Source organism: Arachis stenosperma, chromosome 2 (genome assembly GCF_014773155.1).
Source record: "Arachis stenosperma cultivar V10309 chromosome 2, arast.V10309.gnm1.PFL2, whole genome shotgun sequence".
In the NCBI taxonomy this organism is placed as follows: Eukaryota; Viridiplantae; Streptophyta; class Magnoliopsida; order Fabales; family Fabaceae; genus Arachis; species Arachis stenosperma.
The window spans coordinates 78,336,198-78,355,809 of record NC_080378.1 but is presented as its reverse complement, the minus strand read 5'-3'; the positions used below and the strand labels follow the sequence as shown (position 1 = coordinate 78,355,809).

The 19,612-nt window shown below is 38.7% G+C and overlaps 1 non-coding gene across 1 annotated transcript; it reads right to left on the bottom strand.

Moving 5' to 3' along the window:
• Positions 1-9,205: 9,205 nt before the first annotated feature.
• On the bottom strand, positions 9,206-9,313 carry LOC130963897 (small nucleolar RNA R71). The gene has a single exon (XR_009080014.1). It is a non-coding gene; the product is annotated as a small nucleolar RNA R71 (small nucleolar RNA).
• Between the last annotated feature and the right edge of the window lie 10,299 nt (positions 9,314-19,612).

Here is a 19,612-nt window from a genome sequence, read left to right as displayed (position 1 = left end):
CTTAGAAGCCATGATCCCCAATAAAATCAATGAGCAAAGTCCAAGAGTGAGATTCTACGACAAGGTCGGCAACATTCAAGCTCACAAGGAAGAACTCGAACTGCTCTCCGAAGTCCGAGAACAAGCCCAGATAAGAGAAGCAGCGTTAAAGCAAAGGATAGCGAATAAATACAACAAAAAGGTCATTCGAAGAAACTTCACCTCAGAAGACCTGGTTCTTATTAGAAATGACATCGGCACAAACAAATCGGGTGAAGGGAAGCTCGCTGCAAACTGGGAGGGACCTTACAAGATAATTGAGGTCCTAGGAAAAGGGTACTATAAGGTGTCCGATCTGGGAGGAGCAAAGCTTCCCAGATCGTGGCACACTTGCAATATAAAGAGATATTACAGCTAGAAAAGAATCTCGCTCCCTGGTGTACTCTTTTTTCTGACTTCATGATTTTTTTCCCAAAAAAGGGGTTTTCCTGGAGGGGGTTTTAATGAGGCATCACAGCGAAGGTTAGGGGGCAGAAATTCCAACCCTTTAGTAGTAAAGCATCCTTGTAAAGTCATATTACATTTAGTAGTAATATCTCTCTTTATGTTATCTTTAAAATTTCCATTTATCGTTACTACGACACGCACTGACTTAAGCTCAGAAAAACTCAATATAGCTAACGATGAGGTAGATAAAGCTATGAGGTACAAGTCAGTGTAAAGAGGTTATAAAAGTCGATCATAACAAGCTCGGGCACAATATAGCTAGCGACTTACATGTCAGAAAGCCCGAGCAGAGTAAAATGCATCGCAAGAATAACCTAAGTTATATAAATGATTCAACAGGCAAAACGAAATTGAATGTACAAAGACAAAACAATGGAAAAACAAAGAAATGCGAGAATTCCTTAGGGAAGAAACGATAAAAATTTTTCATAAAAACTTTGCCAGAGATTACTTAGCGAAAAATTTTTCAGAGCTTCAAAGGTTTCACATATTTACAGTTTTCAAAACAAAAGCATTTTATGAAATTTTGTAAAAACCTTAAAGTCATTCAACAAAATGTAAGCGCCAAAAATAAAGCAACTACTTTGTTAAAGGCCTTACCCAAAAAAGGCCAGAAACAAAAACTGTTGTTAAAGATCCTATGAAAAAGGATCAAGTGTCTGAAACCTTCAACACAAATATAACAAACAAATATAAAAGAGAGTTTATAAAAAGGGCCTACAAGCCAGACCATGATAGCTTTAATTACTGGGGACCAAGAAGGGGGTTCAAGTCGTCACCAGGAGGGGAAGTCGTGATTTCGGCCAGAGAAGTCAGGGCTACACCTGGTTGAGAAGAATAACTCGACAGGAACCCTTCCATTTGCTCAACCCCACGGGAAGAGATTGAATAATGCACTGTCCACGAGTCTTCAAATCAGAATCGATCTCAGGATGAGGAGGAGAAACTATCTCTCCATTGGCAACCACTTTATCGGGGTGAAGGGGAGAAAGGTCCAAATCGGGAGCAATCACTTTGACTTGTTCCTTAAACACCCTAAACATCTCTTCAGAACTCTCAACAATAGAGTCCTCCAAGTCTTGATACGCCTCCAGATTCAGGTCTAGCTATTTTTTCAGATCAAGATTATCGAAAAAGAGCCTAACATAATTTCGCTCAGCCTTCTCCTTCAACCCCTCAGCCATAGCACATTGGCCTATTAATTTTTTTCCATCTCCTGGAGTTGCGCAAGCTCTTCCTTCAACCAGGTGTTCTCCTCCTGCAGCCTTTTCTCCTCTTCCTGATACAGGACAATCCTCCCTTCAAGGTCCTCTATGGATTCTTTAGAAGCACTCAAGGAAATTTGGTCAAAAATATTAAGAAGAGAAGTATAGACCCCGACAGTTTGAATTCCCCCTCGAATCAGAACCTGAAGATGATTTTGAGGGGAAGCATCATCCATAGAAAATTGGCTGTATGGAATGATGTGCTTCCTTGCAAATTTTGGACCATTAAAATCGGCCTCCCCAGCAATAGAGGAGCCAGTCTCCGAGGTCTTGCATTTTTTCTTTTCAGGTTCTGGAGAGGGTTGAACCGGGGGAACAGGGGCAGGAGGAGGAAGAGGAGAAGTAGTAATAAGATTTACCAAGATCGGCCTAGAAGAGGAGGTCCCCAAGCTAGATCCATGGGAGGGAAGAGTTCTGGAAGCTCCGATTTTCTGGGCGCGGGCCTTCTTCTTGGCCTCCTGAACCTTCTGATAAGCAGCGCTCGACCCACTTTTCACTATTTCTAGAAGGAGGACCAAAATTAATTAGCATATAGGTTAGATGTAACACCCTACCATACAGATTCTTATGCTTAAGTCATAAAACAGAGGTGGCAAGGTATTACGACCTCTAAAAATAAAATTTAGTACATATAGTAGTGTGAAAAAGGTTTATAACTAGGAGCCTTTGAAGAAAAATGGATAAATCAAAATTGTTAAATCAAAAAGCACAACACTCTAATCGATAACATAAACAAACATATAAAGAGTAAGCTAATGCGAAGAGATATACAAAAGAGTTTCAAAATACATATATCAAGACTCGGGACTCGGCTTGCGAAGGTAACTGGTCCGAGCATATAAGTATACACACATATATAAAGGAATTTCCTAAAATAAATCCCAAAACACAAAATACAAAACATGTTTCTCTAAACTGACCTCTAAGAGGAGTCAATATAGAATACACATATACAGTGGAGAATATAGTATCTAAACAAGTATATAAACTAAAATACAATCCCAAGAGCTAAGGATCTTCGCCAAAATAGAAGTCTCCAGCATGCCTTAGCGAGGAGCCTCGCGTCCTGTGGTGTACGGAATTATGATTCACACTTTTCACAACTCCGGTACAACTAACCAGCAAGTGCACTGGGTGGTCCAAGTAATAAAACCTTACGCGAGTAAGGGTCGATCCCACGGAGATTCCCAGTTTGAAGCAAGCTATGGTCATCCTGTAAATCTTAGTCAGGCGGATTTCAATTGGTTATGAGTTTTGATAATTGAAAGATAAATAAAATGTAAGATAAAATAAAGATACTTATGTAATTCATTGGTGGGAATTTCAGATAAGTGTTTGGAGATGCTTTGTTACTTCTGAACATCTGCTTTCCTATTGTCTTCATCCAATCATGCGTGCTCCCTTTCATGGCAAGCTGTATGTTGGTGGATCACCCTTGTCAATGGTTACTGATGAGCGGATAATTTGTATGCTTTTTGGCATTGTTTTTAGTATGTTTTTAGTATGATTTAGTTAGTTTTTAGTATATTTTTATTAGTTTTTAATTAAAATTCACTTTTCTGGACTTTACTATGAGTTTGTGTGTTTTTCTGTGATTTCAGGTATTTTCTGACTGAAATTGAAGGTTCTGAGCAAAAATCTGATTCAGAGACTGAAAAGGACTGCAGATGCTATTGGATTCTGACCTCCCTGCACTCGAAGTGGATTTTCTGGAGCTACAGAAGCCCAATTGGCGCGCTCTCAACGGCATTGGAAAGTAGACATCCTGGGCTTTCCAGCAATATATGATACTCCATACTTTGCCCAAGATTTGATGGCCCAAACCGGCATAGCAATTTGGCCTCAAAAATTCCAGCGTTAAACGCCGGAACTGGCATAAAACTTGGAGTTAAACGCCCAAACTGGCATGAAAGCTGGCGTTTAACTCCAGAAAAGGTCTCTACACTTGAAAGCTTCAATGCTCAGCCCAAGCACACACCAAGTGGGCCCGGAAGTGGATTTTTCTGTCATTTACTCATTTCTGTAAACCTTAGGTTACTAGTTTACTATTAATAGGATCTTTTGACATTGTATCAGTACCTCATGACACTTTACACGTTTTCTTTGTGTACTTTCCACAGCATGAGTCTCTAAACCCCATGGTTGGGGGTGAGGAGCTCTGCTGTATCTTGATGGATTAATGCAATTAATACTGTTTCTTATTCAATCATGCTGGCTTCCATTCTAAGATAATACTTGTTCTTAATCCGGATGAATGTGATGATCCGTGACAATCATCATCATTCTCAACTATGAACGTGTGCCTGACAACCACCTCCGTTCTACCTTAGATTGAGTAGTTATCTCTTGGATTCTTTAATCGGAATCTTCGTGGTATAAGCTAGAACTGATGGCGGCTTTCAAGAGAATCCGGAAGGTCTAAACCTTGTCTGTGGTATTCTGAGTAGGATTCAATGACTGAATGACTGTGACGTGCTTCAAACTCCTAGCAGGCGGGGCGTTAGTGACAGACGCAAAAGTATCGATGGATATTATTCCGGCCTGACCGAGAACCGACAGCTGAATTCCGCTATGCTGTGACAGAGCATATGCAATCGCTTTCACTGAGAGGATGGGAGGTAGCCATTGACAACGGTGAAACCCTACATACAGCTTGCCATGGAAGGAGCCTTGCGTGCTTGAAGAAGGAGACAGTAGGAAAGAAGAGATTCAGAGGATGGAGCATCTCCAAAACCCCAACCTATTCTCCATTACTGCAATACAAGTAACCATTTCATGTTCTTTTGCTTTTTACAATCAATCCTGATAATTTCTGATATCCTGACTAAGATTTACAAGATAACCATAGCTTGCTTCAAGCCGACAATCTCCGTGGGATCGACCCTTGCTCACGCAAGGTATTACTTGGACGACCCAGTGCACTTGCTGGTTAGTTGTGCGGGATTGCAAAAGTGTGATTGCAATTTCTTGCACCAAGTTTTTGGCGCCGTTGCCGGGGATTGTTCGAGTTTGGACAACTGACGGCTTATCTTGTTGCTTAGATTAGGATTGTTTTATTTTTGTTGGTTTAGAGTCTTTTAGTTGAGTCTAGTTCATATTCTAAGTTTGGTGTCAATTGCATGCTTTGTTTTTTTTCTTTTAATTTTCGATTTTTTTTGCATGTTCTTAGTTCCTTTTTGATTCATAAAAATTCTAAGTTTGGTGTCCTCTTTGTGTTTTTCTTTTAAAATTTTCGAAAATTAGTGTTTGATTTTCTAAAAATTTTAAGTTTTGTGTCTTTTTGTTGTTTTTCTCTTTCCTCTCTTTTCGAAAATCAAATCTTTTTCATAAAAATTTTTCAATCATATCTTTTTAATTGCTGTTTTCAAAATCTTTCTAATTAACTAATTGATTCAGTTCTCAATTTGCTTTGATCTTATTTTCTTTTTGATTTTCGAATTTTTATCTTAATTTCCTTTCTTTTATTTCAATTTTTTTCGTTTAATTCAAAAAAAAAAAACAAAAACAAAAACAAAATTTATCTATTTGCAATCATTATCATTTCCCTCTTGTCCAGTATGGACCTAAGAGGGATTGATCAGTCCAAAAGGACTCTGGGGTCATATGCTAACCCCATTACAGCTGCATATGGGAGTAGCATCTGCACACCTCCCATCAAAGCAAGCAGCTTTGAGCTAAATCCTCAACTCATTATCATAGTGCAGCAAAATTGCCAGTATTCTGGTCTTCCACAAGAAGAACTGATGAGCGGATAATTTATACGCTTTTTGGCATTGTTTTTAGTATGTTTTTAGTAGTTTGAGTTGAGTTTTTAGTATATTTTTATTAGTTTTTAGTTAAAATTCACTTTTCTGGACTTTACTATGAGTTTGTGTGTTTTTCTGTGATTTCAGGTATTTTCTGGCTGAAATTGAAGGATCTGAGCAAAAATCTGATCCAGAGACTCAAAAGGACTGCAGATGCTGTTGGATTCTGACCTCCCTGCACTCAAAGTGGATTTTCTGGAGCTACAGAAGCCCAATTGGCGCGCTCTCAACGGCGTTGGAAAGTAGACATCCTGGGCTTTCCAGCAATATATGATAGTCCATACTTTGCCCAAGATTTGATGGCCCAAACCGGCGTTCAAAGTTACCTCAAGAAATTCCAGCGTTAAACGCCGGAACTGGCACCTAATTGGGAGTTAAACGCCCAAACTGGCATAAAAACTGGCGTTTAACTCCAAGAAGAGTCTCTACACGAAAATGCTTCATTGCTCAGCCCAAGCACACACCAAGTGGGCCCGGAAGTGGATTTTTATGTCATTTACTCATCTCTGTACACCCTAGGCTACTAGTTCTCTATATATAGGACCTTTTACTATTGTATTTTTCATCTTTGGACATCTAGTTCTTAGATCATTGGGAGGCTGGCCATTCGGCCATGCCTAGACCTTATGCTTATGTATTTTCAACGGTGGAGCCTCTACACACCATAGATTAAGGTGTGGAGCTCTGCTGTACCTCGAGTATTAATGCAATTACTATTGTTCTTCTATTCAATTCCGCTTGTTCTTGTTCCAAGATATCACTTGTTCTTCAACTTGATGAATGTGATGATCCGTGACACTCATCATCATTCTCACCTATGAACAAGGTGACTGACAACCACTCTTGTTCTACAAGCAATCAAGGCTCTAGTGAATATCTCTTGGATTCTTTAATCGGAATCTTCGTGGTATAGGCAGGACCTGATGGCGGCATTCAAGAGAATCCGGAAGGTCTAAACCTTGTCTGTGGTATTCTGAGTAGGATTCAATGACTGAATGACTGTGACGTGCTTCAAACTCCTGAGGGCGGGGCGTTAGTGACAGACGCAAAAGAATCACTGGATTCTATTCCGGCCTGATTGAGAACCGACAGATGAATTCCGCTATGCTGTGACAGAGCATATGCAATCGCTTTCACTGAGAGGATGGGAGGTAGCCATTGACAACGGTGAAACCCTACACGAGCTTGCCATGGAAAGGAGTAAGAAGGATTGGATGAAGACAGTAGGAAAGCAGAGAGACGGAAGGGAAGGCATCTTCATGCGCTTATCTGAAGTTCCTACCAATGAATTACATAAGTATCTCTATCTTTACCTTTGTGTTATTTTCGCTCATCACCATATCCATATGAGTCTGCCTGACTGAGATTTACAAGGTGACCATAGCTTGCTTCATACCAACAATCTCCGTGGGATCGACCCTTACTCACGTAAGGTATTACTTGGACGACCCAGTGCACTTGCTGGTTAGTTGTGTGAAGTTGTAGTGATCACAATTTCGCGCACCAAGTTTTTGGCGCCGTTGCCGGGGATTGTTTGTGTATGGACAACTGACGGTTCATCTTGTTGCTTAGATTAGGTATTTTTCTTCAGAGTTCTTAAGAATGAATTCTAGTGTTTCATGGTGATGTTCTTATCATCACCAAGGCTGATTGATTCTCATCAATTTAGCTCTTGAATGTAATGTCCTGCTGAAGCTTAGCCGGCCATGTCTAATTCCTTTAGACTAAAGCTTTAGACTAACATTGCATGATTCCTGGAATTCTCATTAAGAATCTTGATACCTTTGTTTTTCTTTTCCATATAATTTTCGAAAAAAAACACAAAAAAATTACAAATCATAAAAATAAAAAAATATTTTATGCTTCTTGTTTGAGTCTAGAGTCTCATGTTAAGTTTGGTGTCAATTGCATGTTTCTGTCCTTTTTGCATTTATGCATGTGTCTTAATTAATCTTCAAGTTGTTCTTGATGATTTTTTTGTTTTGATCTTTGAATTCTATTGACTTGAGTGTTTTGTTGTTTCTCATGTGCATTCTCATTTTGTTAGTGTCAGTAGTATACAAACTGCTAAGTATGGTGTCTTGCATGCATTGTTATTTGATTTCATTTGCATTTTGATTATTCCTCATTATTAAAAATCCAAAAATATTTTTAATTTGTGTCTTTTCAAGTCAATAATACAGAGAATTGAAGATTCAGAACATACTGCAGAGGAATCACACAGAAAAAGCTGGGCATTCAAAAATGCCCAGTGAAGAAGGCAGACTGGCGTTTAAACGCCAGCCAGGGTACCTGGTTGGGCGTTTAACGCCCAAAAGGGTAGAGTTTTGGGCGTTAAACGCCAGAATGTACACCATTCTGGGCGTTTAACGCCAGGATGGCAAAGGGGGAAGATTTTGTTTTCAAAATCAATTTTTTTCAAGTTTTCAAAGTTTTTCAAAATCAAATCTTTTTCAAATCATATCTTTTCAATCAAATGTTTTCAAAATCAATTTCTTTCCTTTTTCAAAGATACTTACTAACAATTAATGATTTGATTGAACATTTTTTGCCTTTTCTATTGAGGAAGGTTTTATGTTTGAATCATATCTTTTCTTGTTAGGCAAGTCATTAATTTTTAAAATCATATCTTTTCAAATTGTTTTCAAATCATATCTTTTAAATTTGTTTTCAAATCATATTTTCTCAATCACAATTTTTTTAAACCAATCATATCTTTTTAAAACCATAACTTTTCAATCAAATCTTTTTAATCACATCTTTTTCAAAATAGTTTTCAATCAAATCTTTTTAATTTCTAATTTCAAAATCTTTTTCAAAAATCACTTTACTTCTTTCCCACTTTTGTTTTCGAAAATCAATTAGTGTTTTTCAAAATGTTTTCAAAATCTTTTACTTAATTTTCGAAAATTACTTCCCTTCTTCTCACATCCTTCTATTTATGAACTAACTCTATTCCTTAATGCAAAATTCGAACTCCATCTTCTTTGATAAGTTTGAATTTTCTACCTCTGTCTTCTACTTTTCTTTTCCTCTGACACCTCAAGGAATCTCTATAACTGTGACATAGAGGATTCCACATTTTCTTTTTCTCTTCTCTTTCATATGAGCAGGAGCAGAGACAAAGGCATTCTTGTTGAAGCTGACCCTGAACCTGAGAGAACCTTGAAGCGAAAGCTAAGAGAAGCCAAAGCACAACTCTCTTTAGAGGACCTGACCGAATTCTTCAAAGAAGAAGAACACATGGCAGCCGAAAACAACAACAATGCAAACAATGCAAGGAAGGTGCTGGGTGACTTTACTGCACCTACTCCCAACTTCTATGGGAGAAGCATCTCTATCCCTGCCATTGGAGCAAACAACTTTGAGCTTAAGCCTCAATTAGTTTCTCTAATGCAACAGAATTGTAAATTCCATGGACTTCCAATGGAAGATCCTCATCAGTTTTTAGCTGAGTTCTTGCAAATCTGTGACACAGTCAAGACCAATGGGGTTGACCCTGAGGTCTACAGATTTATGCTATTCCCTTTTGCTGTAAGAGACAGAGCTAGAATATGGTTGGACTCTCAACCTAAAGATAGCCTAGACTCTTGGGAAAAGCTAGTCAATGCCTTCTTGGCAAAGTTCTTTCCACCTCAAAGATGGAGTAAGCTTAGAGTGGAAGTCCAAACCTTCAGACAGAAGGATGGAGAATCCCTCTATGAAGCTTGGGAAAGATACAAACAATTAATCAGAAAATGTCCCTCAGACATGCTTTCTGAATGGAGCATCATAGGTATTTTCTATGATGGTCTCTCTGAACTATCCAAGATGTCTTTGGATAGCTCTGCTGGAGGATCTCTTCATCTGAAGAAGACGCCTACAGAGGCTCAAGAGCTAATTGAAATGGTTGCAAATAACCAATTCATGTACACTTCTGAAAGAAATCCTGTGAACAATGGAACTAATCAGAAGAAAGGAGTTCTTGAGATTGATACTCTGAATGCCATACTGGCTCAGAATAAAATATTGACTCAACAAGTCAATTTGATTTCTCAAAGTCTGTCTAGAATGCAAAATGCACCTGGCAGTACTAAGGAAGCTTCATCTGAGGAAGAAGCTTATGATCCTGAGAACCCTTCAATGGAAGAGGTGAATTACCTAGGAGAACCCTATGGAAACACCTATAATTCTTCTTGGAGAAATCACCCAAATTTCTCATGGAAGAATCAAGAGAGACCTCAACAAGGTTTCAATAATAATGGTGGAAGAAACAGGCTTGGCAATAACAAGCCTTTTCCATCATCTTCTCAGCAACAGACAGAGAGTTCCAAGCAGAATACCTCTGACTTAGCAACCATGGTCTCTAATCTAATCAAAACCACTCAAAGTTTCATGAATGAAACAAGGTCCTCCATCAGAAAGTTAGAAGGACAAGTGGGACAGCTGAGCAAGAAAATTACTGAACTCCCTCCTAGTATTCTCCCAAGTAATACAGAAGAAAATCCAAAAGGAGAGTGCAAAGCCATAACCATGGCCGAATATGGAGAGGAAAGAGAGGAGGTGGACACCACTGAGGAAGACCTCAATGGGCGTGCACCAACCTCCTCTGAGTTCCCCAATGAGGAACCATGGGAATCTGAGGCTCAAAATGAGACCATAGAGATTCCATTGGACTTACTTCTGCCTTTCATGAGCTCTGATGAGTATTCCTCCTCTGAAGAGGATGAGTATGTCACTGAAGAGCAAGTTGCTAAATACCTTGGAGCAATCATGAAGCTAAATGACAAGTTATTTGGAAATGAGACTTGGGAGAATGAACCTCCTTTGCTCACCAAAGAACTGGATGACTTGTCTAGGCAGAAATTACCTCAAAAGAGGCAGGACCCTGGGAAGTTCTCCATACCTTGTACCACAGGCACCATGACCTTCAAGAAGGCTCTGTGTGACTTAGGGTCAAGTGTAAACCTCATGTCTCTCTCTGTAATGGAGAAGCTAGGGATCTTTGAGGTACAAGCTGCAAGAATCTCACTGGAGATGGCAGACAACTCAAGAAAACAAGCTCATGGACTTGTAGAGAATGTTTTGGTTAAAGTTGAAGACCATTACATCCCTACTGATTTCATAGTCCTAGAGACTGGGAAGTGCATGGATGAATCCATCATCCTTGGCAGACCCTTCCTAGCCACAGCAAAGGCTGTGATTGATGTTGATAGAGGAGAGTTGATCATTCAAGTGAATGAAGAATCCTTGGTGTTTAAGGCTCAAGGATATCCCTCTGTCACCATGGAGAGGAAGCTTGAAGAGCTTCTCTCAAATCAGAGTCAAGCAGAGCCCCCACAGTCAAACTCTAAGTTTGGTGTTGGGAGGCCACAACCAAACTCTAAGTTTGGTGTTGAACCCCCACACTCGAACTCTAAGTTTGGTGTTGGGAGGTTCCAACACGGTTCTGAGTATTTCTGAGGCTCCATGAGAATCCTCTGTCAAGCTAATGACATTAAAGAAGCGCTTGTTGGGAGGCAACCCAATGTTTTATAGTTAACTATTTTCTTTTGTTATTTTATCTTTTTTGTAGGTTGATGATCATAAGAAGTCACAAAAACAATGAAAAAAGCAAAAACAGAATGAAAAACAGGAAGAAAAATAGCACACCCTGGAGGAAGATGCTGCTGGCGTTTAAACGCCAGTAAGCCTAGCAGTTGGGCGTTTAACGCCCAGTCTGGCACCATTCTGGGCGTTTAACGCCAGAAAGGGGCACCAGACTGGCGTTAAACGCCAGAAAAGGGCTAGAACCTGGCGTTAAACGCCAGGAATGGGCACCAGCCCGGCGTTTAACGCCAGAATTGGCTCAAAACGTGATTTTTGATGCCATTTGGTGCAGGGATGACTTTTCCTTGACACCTAAGGATCTGTGGACCCCACAGGATCCCCACAAACCCCTCACCTATCAAATCCCATCTCTCTCTCTTCACCACTCACCTCCATAAAACTCCACTTACCTCACCATCCAAATTCAAACCACTACTTCTTCCCCTTTTGGCCTAACCACAAAGCCATCTCCCTCTCCTCCATTTCTTCTTCTTCTACTCTCTTCTTTCTTCTTTTGCTCGAGGACGAGCAAACCTTTTAAGTTTGGTGTGGTAAAAGCATTGCTTTTTGTTTTTCCATAACCATTTATGGCATCCAAAGCCGGTTCAACTGAGAAGGCATGACCTCAAGCCCATCACTAAGAAGAAGATGGAGCAAATAAGAGACCCCTCTCATCAAGAAATCCCTGAGATATCTCAAGGGATGCACTTTCCTCCACAAGACTACTGGGAGCAAATTAACACCTCCCTAGGAAAATTAAGTTCCAACATGGGACAACTAAGGGTGGAGCACCAAGAACATGCCATCCTCCTCCATGAAATTAGAGAAGATCAAAGAAGCATGAGAGAGGAGCAACAAAGACAAGGAAGAGACATTGAGGAGCTCAAGCACTCCATAAGACCTCCAAGAGGAAGAACAAGCCGCCATCACTGAGGTGGACCCGTTCCTTGATCTCCTTGTTCTTTATTCTTCTGTTTTTTTTCAAAATTTATGCTTTATGTTTATCCATGTTTATGTCTTATGATCATTAGTGTCTTAGTGTCTATGCCTTAAAGCTATGAATATGAATCCATCACCTTTCTTAAATGAAAACTGTTTTTATCACAAAAGTACAAGAAGTACAGGATTTCAAATTCATCTTTAAAACTAGCTTAATTAGTTTGATGTGGTGACAATACTTGTTGTTTTCTGAATGTATGCTTAAACAGTGCATATGTCTTTTAAATTTGTTGTTCATGAATGTTAAAATTGTTGGCTCTTGAAAGAATGATGAAAAAGGAGACATGTTACTGAGGATCTGAAAAATCATAAAAATGATTCTTGAAGCAAGAAAAAGCAGTGAATACAAAAAAAAAAAAAAGAGAAAAAGAAGGAGAAAAACGAAAAAAAGGGAGAAAGAGAAAAAGAAAGAAAAAGAAAGAAATAAAGTTGTGATCCAAGGCAATAAGAGTGTGCTTAAGAACCCTGGACACCTCTAATTGGGGACTTTAGCAAAGCTGAGTCACAATCTGAAAAGGTTCACCCAATTATGTGTCTGTGGCATGTATGTATCCGGTGGTAATACTGGAAGACAGAGTGCTTTGGGCCACGGCCAAGACTCAATAAGTAGCTGTGTTCAAGAATCATCATACTTAACTAGGAGAATCAATAACACTATCTGGATTCGGAGTTCCTAAAGAAGCCAATCATTCTGAATTTCAAAGGATAAAGTGAGATGCCAAAACTGTTCGGAGGCAAAAAGCTACTAGTCCCGCTCATCTAATTTGGAGCTTAGTTTCATTGATAATTTGGAGTCTATAGTATATTCTCTTCTTTTTATCTTATTTGATTTTCAGTTGCTTGGGGACAAGCAACAATTTAAGTTTGGTGTTGTGATGAGCGGATAATTTATACGCTTTTTGGCATTGTTTTTAGTATGTTTTTAGTAGTTTGAGTTGAGTTTTTAGTATATTTTTATTAGTTTTTAGTTAAAATTCACTTTTCTGGACTTTACTATGAGTTTGTGTGTTTTTCTGTGATTTTAGGTATTTTCTGGCTGAAATTGAGGGATCTGAGCAAAAATCTGATCCAGAGACTCAAAAGGACTGCAGATGCTGTTGGATTCTGACCTCCCTGCACTCAAAGTGGATTTTCTGGAGCTACAGAAGCCCAATTGGCGCGCTCTGAACGGCGTTGGAAAGTAGACATCCTGGGCTTTCCAGCAATATATGATAGTCCATACTTTGCCCAAGATTTAATGGCCCAAACCGGCGTTCAAAGTCACCTCAAGAAATTCCAGCGTTAAACGCCGGAACTGGCACCTAATTGGGAGTTAAACGCCCAAACTGGCATAAAAACTGGCGTTTAACTCCAAGAAGAGTCTCTACACGAAAATGCTTCATTGCTCAGCCCAAGCACACACCAAGTGGGCCCGGAAGTGGATTTTTATGTCATTTACTCATCTCTGTACACCCTAGGCTACTAGTTCTCTATATATAGGACCTTTTACTATTGTATTTTTCATCTTTGGACATCTAGTTCTTAGATCATTGGGAGGCTGGCCATTCGGCCATGCCTAGACCTTATGCTTATGTATTTTCAACGGTGGAGCCTCTACACACCATAGATTAAGGTGTGGAGCTCTGCTGTACCTCGAGTATTAATGCAATTACTATTGTTCTTCTATTCAATTCCGCTTGTTCTTGTTCCAAGATATCACTTGTTCTTCAACTTGATGAATGTGATGATCCGTGACACTCATCATCATTCTCACCTATGAACAAGGTGACTGACAACCACTCTTGTTCTACAAGCAATCAAGGCTCTAGTGAATATCTCTTGGATTCTTTAATCGGAATCTTCGTGGTATAGGCAGGACCTGATGGCGGCATTCAAGAGAATCCGGAAGGTCTAAACCTTGTCTGTGGTATTCTGAGTAGGATTCAATGACTGAATGACTGTGACGTGCTTCAAACTCCTGAGGGCGGGGCGTTAGTGACAGACGCAAAAGAATCACTGGATTCTATTCCGGCCTGATTGAGAACCGACAGATGAATTCCGCTATGCTGTGACAGAGCATATGCAATCGCTTTCACTGAGAGGATGGGAGGTAGCCATTGACAACGGTGAAACCCTACACGAGCTTGCCATGGAAAGGAGTAAGAAGGATTGGATGAAGACAGTAGGAAAGCAGAGAGACGGAAGGGAAGGCATCTTCATGCGCTTATCTGAAGTTCCTACCAATGAATTACATAAGTATCTCTATCTTTACCTTTGTGTTATTTTCGCTCATCACCATATCCATATGAGTCTGCCTGACTGAGATTTACAAGGTGACCACAGCTTGCTTCATACCAATAATCTCCGTGGGATCGACCCTTACTCACGTAAGGTATTACTTGGACGACCCAGTGCACTTGCTGGTTAGTTGTGTGAAGTTGTAGTGATCACAATTTCGCGCACCAAGTTTTTGGCGCCGTTGCCGGGGATTGTTTGTGTATGGACAACTGACGGTTCATCTTGTTGCTTAGATTAGGTATTTTTCTTCAGAGTTCTTAAGAATGAATTCTAGTGTTTCAAGGTGATGTTCTTATCATCACCAAGGCTGATTGATTCTCATCAATTTAGCTCTTGAATGCAATGTCCTGCTGAAGCTTAGCCGGCCATGTCTAATTCCTTTAGACTAAAGCTTTAGACTAACATTGCATGATTCCTGGAATTCTCATTAAGAATCTTGATACCTTTGTTTTTCTTTTCCATATAATTTTCGAAAAAAAACACAAAAAAATTACAAATCATAAAAATAAAAAAATATTTTATGCTTCTTGTTTGAGTCTAGAGTCTCATGTTAAGTTTGGTGTCAATTGCATGTTTCTGTCCTTTTTGCATTTATGCATGTGTCTTAATTAATCTTCAAGTTGTTCTTGATGATTTTCTTGTTTTGATCTTTGAATTCTATTGACTTGAGTGTTTTGTTGTTTCTCATGTGCATTCTCATTTTGTTAGTGTCAGTAGTATACAAACTGCTAAGTATGGTGTCTTGCATGCATTGTTATTTGATTTCATTTGCATTTTGATTATTCCTCATTATTAAAAATCCAAAAATATTTTTAATTTGTGTCTTTTCAAGTCAATAATACAGAGAATTGAAGATTCAGAACATACTGCAGAGGAATCACACAGAAAAAGCTGGGCATTCAAAAATGCCCAGTGAAGAAGGCAGACTGGCGTTTAAACGCCAGCCAGGGTACCTGGTTGGGCGTTTAACGCCCAAAAGGGTAGAGTTTTGGACGTTAAACGCCAGAATGTACACCATTCTGGGCGTTAAACGCCAGAATGTACACCATTCTGGGCGTTTAACGCCAGGATGGCAAAGGGGGAAGATTTTGTTTTCAAAATCAATTTTTTTCAAGTTTTCAAAGTTTTTCAAAATCAAATCTTTTTCAAATCATATCTTTTCAATCAAATGTTTTCAAAATCAATTTCTTTCCTTTTTCAAAGATACTTACTAACAATTAATGATTTGATTGAACATTTTTTGCCTTTTCTATTGAGGAAGGTTTTATGTTTGAATCATATCTTTTCTTGTTAGGCAAGTCATTAATTTTTAAAATCATATCTTTTCAAATTGTTTTCAAATTATATCTTTTAAATTTGTTTTCAAATCATATTTTCTCAATCACAATTTTTTTAAACCAATCATATCTTTTTAAAACCATAACTTTTCAATCAAATCTTTTTAATCACATCTTTTTCAAAATAGTTTTCAATCAAATCTTTTTAATTTCTAATTTCAAAATCTTTTTCAAAAATCACTTTACTTCTTTCCCACTTTTGTTTTCGAAAATCAATTAGTGTTTTTCAAAATGTTTTCAAAATCTTTTACTTAATTTTCGAAAATTACTTCCCTTCTTCTCACATCCTTCTATTTATGAACTAACTCTATTCCTTAATGCAAAATTCGAACTCCATCTTCTTTGATAAGTTCGAATTTTCTACTTCTGTCTTCTACTTTTCTTTTCCTCTGACACCTCAAGGAATCTCTATAACTGTGACATAGAGGATTCCACATTTTCTTTTTCTCTTCTCTTTCATATGAGCAGGAGCAGAGACAAAGGCATTCTTGTTGAAGCTGACCCTGAACCTGAGAGAACCTTGAAGCGAAAGCTAAGAGAAGCCAAAGCACAACTCTCTTTAGAGGACCTGACCAAATTCTTCAAAGAAGAAGAACACATGGCAGCCGAAAACAACAACAATGCAAACAATGCAAGGAAGGTGCTGGGTGACTTTACTGCACCTACTCCCAACTTCTATGGGAGAAGCATCTTGATGCGCATAAACTTGTTATGCTACGATTTTAGGAAATTGCACGAACGGCAAAATTCCTTCCGGCAAGTGCACCGGTTATCGTCAAGTAAAAACTCACAATAGAGTGAGGTCGAATCCCACAAGGATTGGTTGAATGAGCAATTCGAATTAGAAGTTTGGTTAGTTGAGCGGAATCAAGAATTGGAGGTGAATTGCATAAAGTAAATTTGGCGGGAAATGTAAATTGCAAGGAATGGAAATGACAGAATCTTAAATTGCGAGAAATTAAGTGCTAAAAGTTAAATTGCTGAAATTAAAAGGGAATTGGGGTGATTGCATGAATTGAAAATGGCAGAATGTAAATAGAAGTGGAGATCAGAAATGGGGGTTCATTGGGGTCAGGAGATATTGAGATCTCCGAATCAAAACATTTTATCTCTTCCTCAACCAATGCATTCATTGAATTTTGCTTGGCAATCTTATATGATTGGATCCCAATTCCTTGGCTCACCAATTCTCTCTAAAAACAAACAATTCCCAATCCCTTGGTTTAAATGTTCATAAGAAGAGATGTAGCTTGATCACTGATTATACCACACAATTTCATGGACCACAATTTGGTAGGATTACATGTCACAATATCCATCCAAACCCCAATCCAATTCACTGTGAGAAAGCTTCTCTAGCATGAATCCTCCATTCCTTTCCCAAGGTTCCGAAGGATTCCAATTATGGGTAATTTCTTTCCCAAGACAATTACCCAATGGAATTAGATCGAGAAGCTTTCTAACAAAATTCAAGAGAAAAGATTGAAGAAGAAGATAAAACTATTATTGATTCATTGAATTACAATAGAGCTCCCTAACCCAATGAAAGGGGTTTAGTGAGTCATAGCTCTGAATTCAATTACAAAGTATCAAAACTAGCAAAATGAAAAATTGCAGAATGTAAAGGTTAAAATCCCCCTCAGGGGGCTGGATTCCCCTTCAATCCCCTCTGCCTCCAATGCAGAAACTAAGGCCTTTAAATAGGCTCCCTAAATTACAAAATGAAAATGAAATTCAAAGCAAATTACAATCAAATGAAAATAAACTATTCTAGATGATTCTTGTGGCCTTGATTTGGTGTTGTTGATGGGCCTTGCTTGCTTGAAGGGTAGAGTGACATAATTGATCCAAAAAGGATAATGATCCATTAAACTACACTCAAACGTTGCTCAAGGCACCCCAGAAGTGTACATAGTCGAACACGTTTAACCTCCAGTTTAAGGTTAAACTGGAGGTTAAACTTGGAAATGAAGAAAGCACACCCTGGAGGCAATTTGGGTCGACCACGTTTAACCTCCAGTTTGAGGTCAAACTGGAGGTTAAACTTGGAATTGAAGAACACACCCTGGAGGAAGGAAAACCATCGAACACGTTTAACCTCCAGTTTGAGGTCAAACTGGAGGTTAAACGTGGAAACACTTCCCTTTCATTGAGTCGTCACTTTGTTCTCTTGTCAACCTTGCCAATTTGATGCCAAATATGGACTATTATACCTCGTTAGAAAGCTATGGATGTCTACTTTCCAATGCAACTGGAAGCACCTCAATTGGAGTTCTACAACTCGAGTTATACTCCATGGAAGGTGAAGAGGTCAGCTGGCCTGATTGCATGTTGGTACTATGCTCTTCTATGCACATTACGGGGCTGTTTTCTCCCTTAATTTTTAGTATCCACCATGCATGCCATATATGCTTGGAAAGCTCTAGATGTCTTCTTTCCAATGCATTTTGAATCACCTCATTTGGAGTTTTGTAGCTCAAGTTATTTATGTTTGAAGAAGGCATGGTCAAGCTGTTTCCATATAACACGTTTAACCTCCCATCATTCTGGCGTTTAACCTCCAGTTTGAGGTCAAACTGGAGGTTAAACGTGGAATGCTCCTTAGTGCCATTTCTCATTCTGGCGTTTAACTTCCAGTTTGAGGTCAAACTGGAGGTTAAACGCCAGTTATAGCATTTCCTTTCTTCTCATAATTTTGGCGTTTAACCTCCAGTTTAACCTTAAACTGGAGCTTAAACGTCCCATTTGATATTCAAGCTTCCTTTATTCATTTTGTTGCTTCTTTGCCTAGCCTCTTCTTCCCTGAAATCATCCAAACAATTGCATCAAAGTCTTGCAAAATTTCATGAGAATTCATCCATTCATAGCATTCAAGGAATATAACTAAAACTCATGGAATTTGCATCAAAATCCTCATGTTTGAATGATTTAAAACAAGCATGACTATTTGGCCCAAATGATTACTTAAGGCTCAAGAAAATGCATAAAACAACTAAAAATAAAAGAAAAAGGCTAGTGAAACTAGCCTAAGATGCCTTGGCATCACAACACCAAACTTAATCCTTGCTTGTCCCCAAGCAAGTTCTGAATTATTTGAGAAGAAAGAATGAAACAGAAAGTAAATTCAGTGGCCATATCAGTAAGTAATTGACATTGATTAATGGAGTGTTCATGCAGAAAGTTGTTGCAGCATCACTTTATTGTTTCTTAGGTAAGAATGTCACTTTTTATGTTTCCACTAAAACACTGCTATGGCCTCTTGTTATTCACATATCCTTGGCAAGTTTCTTTTCTTTGTTTTTCTTTTTCTTTGAGCTTATTTGCTCCTTGTTGCTCAGTGTCATGTGTTGCACAAGCCTTTGGCATTTTCTTTTTCTTATCAGTGCACTACACATATCCACTACAGGCATTTTAGTTCACATTTCTTCTTGAGACATTGGTGCCCAGCACCTCTTTGTGTGACTAAATGTTTTGTATTTAGGTTGCTCTTGATAATGGATTTTTGGTTGATAATCCCGGGTTAGTTAACCCAAGTTACCAAGTGTTGAAACACTCCTCAGAACCTATTCATCCAAGCATATCCTTAATACATAAATACCACAGGCATTTGTCTCAGAAGTTCAAACCATTGGTGCCTAGCTTATTTTCTCAATTTTTTTGCTTTTTGGTTGCCCTTTTTCAGTGGCTTTTTCTTCTTCTTTTTCTTTCTTTTTCATGGCCAAGGACATTTATTTACCAAGATCCATAGACAGCATCCTAATTTCCACTAAAAGTGACAATTCTAACTTTATTTCTTAGTGAGCTGACTATTCAATCAAACATGCATACCACCACTTAATCTTATTTGATTACTTACCAAATGGAATTGAGTTAC